This window comes from Choloepus didactylus, chromosome 1 (assembly GCF_015220235.1).
Source record: "Choloepus didactylus isolate mChoDid1 chromosome 1, mChoDid1.pri, whole genome shotgun sequence".
In the NCBI taxonomy this organism is placed as follows: domain Eukaryota; kingdom Metazoa; phylum Chordata; class Mammalia; order Pilosa; family Megalonychidae; genus Choloepus; species Choloepus didactylus.
Window position 1 is genome coordinate 132336992 of NC_051307.1, and position 6742 is coordinate 132343733.

The 6742-nt window shown below is 39.8% G+C and overlaps 1 pseudogene; it reads right to left on the minus strand.

Annotated features, from left to right (window-relative positions):
• Nucleotides 1–1062: 1062 nt before the first annotated feature.
• On the minus strand, nucleotides 1063–5265 carry LOC119527310 (annotated as a pseudogene).
• Between the last annotated feature and the right edge of the window lie 1477 nt (nucleotides 5266–6742).

Here is a 6742-nt window from a genome sequence, read left to right on the forward strand (position 1 = left end):
TTCTATACGAGTGGTCAGCAAACTATGGCCTGTGGGCCAAATCTGGTTATTTGGCTGATGGCTGGTTTTTGTATAGTTGTGAGCTAAACATGGTTCTTACATAAGGGTTGCTGAAAAAAAAGAAAAAAGACAAAGAGACATATGTGGCCTGTATGCCTAAACTTACTATCTGGCCTTTTACAGGAAAAGTATGCTGACCCCTGTTCTATGCAATAGCTACTGGAATTTATGACAAGTATTAAACAAGACACCGCTGTAATGTGCCAGTACCATCAGCACTACTCATTTCTAAAATGAGGCACTTCCGTTTGAATATATACATTTCCAAAACATAATTACATCTGATACACAGCATGGTTACTTAACTCTAGCTCTTTGTGATTAGGTATCCGTGTGAAATCACAGCATTCTTAGGGGCTGAAGTAAACAACCACAAAGTATTTCAGACATCAGTCACTGAGCTCCTTAGCAGTTAGACACCACTTAACTGTCTTAAAAATCCATAATTTAGATATTGCCAATAGAAGGTGATATTGCTTCATAATGTAAATAACATCTATAAAAACATGGTTAGACATCCTAATTCATTCTTCTTGGAAGCAAGAATAACTAGTTAACTACGTAGCCACCTATTTTTTAAATGGGAAAGAGGAAGAAAAAAAAATAGTGGGAGCAAAGTAATCGGCTTTGGAATGCAAAGACTGGAGCATCTTAGCATTTGCATCCAAACTGGCCTCAGCATCTATTAAAGTTAGATTGCAAGGACTGCTATGGGAAATTAACAGCTGCTTTTCATCAGTGAGCTTTTTGATAAAAAAGGAGGGCATGTCCATGCACAAATGCTTTAAAAGTAAAAACAGTTCTGAGTTGCTCAGCACACAAGTTTTCAGTAAATGGGTTAAATGATTTGTATGTTCATGCAACAAAACAAGTATTGTACTATGCATTTTTCCTTCTTCAGGCCAAGCTGGCTAAGTATTACATCATGAGGACATCTTTGTGACACCACGTTTTAAAATGCTCAGTAAACACTGAGGTGGATGATTTTCAAATGAAGATCTTCTATACCCTGATTCAATCAGGACTAGCTTCTTTGATATCCTCCTTCTGGGAAATATCTTTCCTTTAAGTACAATTAACTGTTAAGCAAAAAAATGAGAGTAAACATAATCAATGTTGTTAGTATAAAATGGGTCCCAAATTTCAATTTATATTGATATGCCCTCCATTCCTGCAGCTCATGCATATGAAGTAAATGGTTTTGATATTCTATTGGCAGCTCAAACTGGGATGGCATGGGGACACGGATTCACAAAAATCCCTGAGAACAGCTTTTACTGTCGGGGTACCTTATGACTGTGGTCAATGTTGTCATTCAGGCAAAGAAATTTCCTGGGGCATTTTCTTATGTCCTCCAACTGGCCAGCTGCGTGAGAAACATTGGTACGAATTATTTTAGAAGTGATTTATTTTTCTTCCATGATTTCAAACCTATATTTATTTTTATCCTTACACGTCTTTTAGATTTTATCAGTTATTGGTTTACAGTTGGTTATTAGACTTTTAGTGACTGGTGGCAAATTGAGATCATACTGTACTTCCTGGGTTGGTAAAATGCTGTTTAGCTGAATGAGAAGCATGTTTGAGCAATTTCTTTAACATGTGCTCCAGACCTGTCAAATCCTGCAAACTTAAAGGCAGGTTGTGAATTCTGTTAGCCAGTGTTCAGATTTCTCTGTCAGACAAAATACCAGATAAGTCTGCATCTACTTCATAGAAAACTTGAGATATAGTCAGTGTCTGAACTGCACTCATGAAATAATAAAAAATAAGAGAAGGCAAATCCTCAGAATGGCACACTTTGTGAAATGACGTCTTATCAATATATCTTGTGGTTCTTGCATAATGATTCAGTCAATCATGTGAGGCATGTGTGCAGGGACTTTCCAGGACATGAATCCAAACTTGCTATTTAGAATTTTATTTACGTATCACAGGAAATCTGCACATGTGCCTTTTAATTGCCTCCCAGTATGTTAGCTATCAGTGAAGTATGTCAATTGTGTCTTCAATAGCTCTTCTTCATCAAGAAGAACTTGGAAATACTTTTTTTCTTCTCCCATGGCTAAAAGTCCAGATAATTTTCTACATAATGTTGCAATTTTCTTCCAGGCAAAACTTCATTAGCACCTATGCTATTTTTAGCTTTTTCCTCCATTCTATTTTCTCTTCTTCTTCTCTTGTGATTTTCTTTTCTTTTGTCACATGGTTTTCCAGTGGAACAGTCATAGATGAAATCTCTTCTTTTGACACACTTCTGCCTCCTGCTTTCTGGGTCTTATTTTCAGATCTAAATCCCAGGTTGGACTGCAGATCCTTGGGGTGGATTCTGACCTTGGTGGTGCCCAATCGCTTTTATTGCTACTGCTGGAAAAGTCGACCTCTATGATTTTTCAGATGCTTCTAAGCTGTTTGCCAAGACACTTTTCTGAACCTGCTTTTCCAATGAAGCCTCTGAACTGCTATTTCTTTCATCTATTCTAATACCTTCATTTATATGATTTATATTTACATTAGTATCCTGCACATTCATCAGAAACAATCTTAGCAAGGCAGACTTGGACAACGTGCATCTTTTCACAATAATGTCTGCTTGTTACAGTCTGAATTCTTGAGACTCAACTGGGCCTCTCTTGGAAGGAGTGAAATATTTGCCAGGGGAATTTTCAGGTCCTCTTGGAATCTCCCTATGGTGTTACCATCATGTCTCTTGAACCCCAGAAAGCATTTTTCTTCAGGAATATCCTCAAACATGATTTTTTGCCTGTGGAAAAAGTATTATGAGGCTAACCACATTTTCATCAGAATTCCGAGTCATAGAATTTAGTTTTGGTAACTCTCTTGTGTCAACCTCTACTATTATCTGGATTTTGAACTCATCATTTTTATTTTGAAAGGTGAGATTAAATTGTATGGTGGTCACATTCATTCCACTGTGCATTACAAGGTGGATGGTTTTCCACTTGACAGTAGAAGCAAGTCAAATGATTGGATTTTCACTATAGGCACCTTCAATTCCTTTTTTGGCTATTTCTGAAAAGCTGAAATAAGTCAGGCATTCGCCTGTTGGAATAACATAGTGAGACTGGTTTGGGAGAAGAGTTACTTTATATAATTCATGAAATGATCTTGCCCACAATCACCAGCATCAAAGCCACAGGACAAGACATTGCAAGCATGGTCACAGAATTTATCAGTGAGCCAGGAATTTGCACACCCTTGGTTACAATAAGAGAGATTGCTCATTCCTCTACCAAACTGCCAAGGCTGCCCGATTCTAATACTTCCAGCACCCCCACCTCCTGCAACATAGCATCCATCCCCACCATTACCAGCGTAATCACCACCATCCCAATCACAGGCCAAATTATTACAAGCCTTGTCACAATAACCATCTTTAATCCAAGAACCCAGGCATCCCTTGGCACAGTTTGGCCCAGGCCATGTCAAATAAACCTTCTGACCTTTAGAGTGACTGTAAAAGTCATCTGGGCAGACATCCTTCTCAAACATGACATCATCATTCAGGTAAATACACTTTTGGGACAGCCCTTCAGTGCGGTGAATGTGACTTCCAGTAGCAAGTGAACTAAAGATAGGCAAGTAGGCTCAAATTTTGAAAAACATACTGTTGTGTTACTATTGTTACTTGAAGATTATCAAGTTTAAGCCAGGATGGAATCCGCCCATTGGTGATGATGAAAATATTCTGAACTTACAGTGCAAACCTCTCAATAGATCACAATGAGTATCTGAGTTCTTCATTATCCTCAAAACATCTGGCAGAGACATCCTCACCCTGCTTAGACAACTAATGGCACTCAGATCCCATAATAAATAGGCGGGATATGGTCAATTCCTTACCATTGATGGCCATTTTCTTCTTAGTTTGTTAGAAATTCTTAGGGTTATTCAACTTTAGAAGTGCTTCAGTGGCCTTTGAATACAACTGCTATACTTTTATTTTAGAAGAAAGATTTTCTGGCAATTTTGGTTTTAGGTGATTTGTTTCCTTGAATGTTGATGGAATTACACTCAGAAAAGCCAAATCTTGCATTAGCGCTAACCCAGGTACTTCTTTAACTGTTGTCAAATGGCCCCTCCAAGCTGTCTGTTTGCTATTTCCTTTAAACATCCCAGCATGGGCAACTTTGACACTTTAGCACTGTCGAAAACCACAACTGAGACATTAGTAGAAGAGTTTTTGGTTTTGAATATGTCACTGGCAGAATGAAAAGAAGGATAAAGAAAATGCAGGTCCTTTAGTGTGACATTTGTCAGCATGGCTGGATCCAGGACAAGCATTGTCACCTTAAAGCAAACATTTTCGCCACTTCTCACTTTTCTTAGTTGGTTCCGAGGTGTTCTTTCCAAGGATTCTTCTCATTGCTTTCTGCTCCTCCTCCATCTGGTCTCTGACCTGCTGCAGTTCCTTGAGTAGTTCAAGATCTGGGCCGTCACCCATGTGTAGACCACATCGATTGGCATGGGCAGACAGAGGAGATTCTGAAAGGACTTTCCAGCAACATTTTCTCTATAGGAATCAATCAAAACTTGGTATTGATCCTGGCTCTATTCCAGAACCACCTCTCGGAACTGGAAGGTGGAGACAATGGTGACCACAATGCCCACAAAATAGATGTCACAGCCCATGAGGGCCATGCCAGTCCAGAGGCCAAAGAAGACAACGAGCATTTTCCGATACATGAACTTTTATTCAGGGCTTACTTACAGGGTGAGAAGTCGTGGAGAGATCATGACGGCTCTCTCAGGCCGGGCAGGCATTGTGTTCGCAGGGAAGATGAACGAGCAATGCAAAAAGGACAGAAAGCCTTTTATAAGGGTTTAAGACAAAGGCCTTCCTAAGGGTAGGGGAAGCATAGATGCAGGAATAGGTCATTGGTGGTGCAGGAAGGACTAGAATAACCCTTGAACAATACATTTTGCTCTTTTTGTGAGACTAAGAGCCTCTCACTTCCTGCCTGCTTCCCATAAAGTTACATTTTAAGGTCAATTTGCCCTTTTTCTCTTTACTGGGTTAGACAGACAATAGGTTAAACATTTAGCTGCCTAGGTCATGCAGACTGCTACGCACCGAAGATCTGCAAGCCTGTTTTGCTCAGGCCACGGGTTGCCACAGACGTGCAGCCCATACCTGTGGGACAGGCAGGTATAGGTTCATGTCTGTAGGAGCTTGAGCAGCATCACGCTGTCGGCCGCACACTATTGCCACACCCGGAACAGGCCGAGTCGTCATCTTAAGGAGCAGCTGCCATTCAGCAGCTCCCGCCAGGCCGCTCTGCTCAGGTCAGAGCCTCCGGCCGCCCCGCCTCGCCGCTCCAGGGACCAATGCCCACTGGGCCCCGCACTGTGGCTGCCACTCCAGGGAGCCCGAAACCCATGCCCCTGGCGAGGCTGAGGCTGACCCTGGGTCTGCGAGATGGCCGACGCCTCCCAGGTCTGACATGAGGATATTAATTTGAACTATTTATGGAAGGATTGGGGTTAGGTTCAGCTTATGTGCTAAAAGATTGTTGGTATGGCACAATTTGTGGTTTCTCCCTCTCCTAGTGGTCAAGGTCAGTGTAGACTGTTAATGGAGTAGGTGCCTGTCCATCAAGTGAAGCCTATTCTACCCATCGGCATGCTTAGGAGGAAACTTAGACTAGTAGATCACAGAAATGCAAAGTCCTTACTTGTGATCTGTGCTAACTGGTGTGGAATCACAGCATTAGTATTAGATTATTACTAAAATTGTTTTCTTGCTCCTAATTACACCAAGAGAAGTGTATATAGCAAAGGTATAGAAGAAAGAGAAAGCTACCAGTTTTGAAGATGTAAACAATATTAGGATATATATATATATGCTATCTTCAACTTAATTTTAGGTTCCCCGTGGAACTAGATATATTTACACTCTAACATTATGGTGTTCTTTTTTCTTTTCCTTTTTCTTTCTTTCTTTTTTTTTTTTTCTGTATTAGGTATTTGGATGGAACATCTTAAGGTGCAGTATATTATTCTGAACTAAAATATCCAATTTATTTTTATAAAGTGTCACACAATAACTAAAAATTATAAATCAAGTATTTCAAGATACAGACAGCTCCAGTGGAGAAGGGCTATATGTCGTTCACACTCAAAATGTGTGGACTCTGAACTCAGAAGACCTCTCTGGAGTTTTTTGTTTACCCTTTATTGGCTGAATGACTTTTCCCTCTCTTATCTATATAAAGTCTCTCATAGCTCATTTTAATAAAAACAAATTGATATATATTATGAGACTTTCCATTTTGAAAATATTTTTGGTGGGATTCTCTCCAGCATTTGGTACATTTTGGTTTTCTTCAGGGTGTGGTTGTGCAGACGTTAGAAGAGGAAGCTTGTTTAACTGGGTCCCACAGTCAGTAGTGTTTCAATAACCACTTTTATAAGGTACCTAAATGAAGCTCTGGACCAAATGGCAAAGTGCTCACCCAGAAGATTCAGAATGCTTACAATATTCTTTTATATTACTGTAAAAGTAAAAATGGAAATAAGTAAATTCTTACAGAAAATTCTAAGACATCTCAGAACAGATACACAGATGAAGAAAGATTACAAGTCCAGCTAAGCTTTCATTTTCTTGTTTCATATCAACCTATGATACATCATCTTACTTAAATTTAGTAAGTCAGGCTAA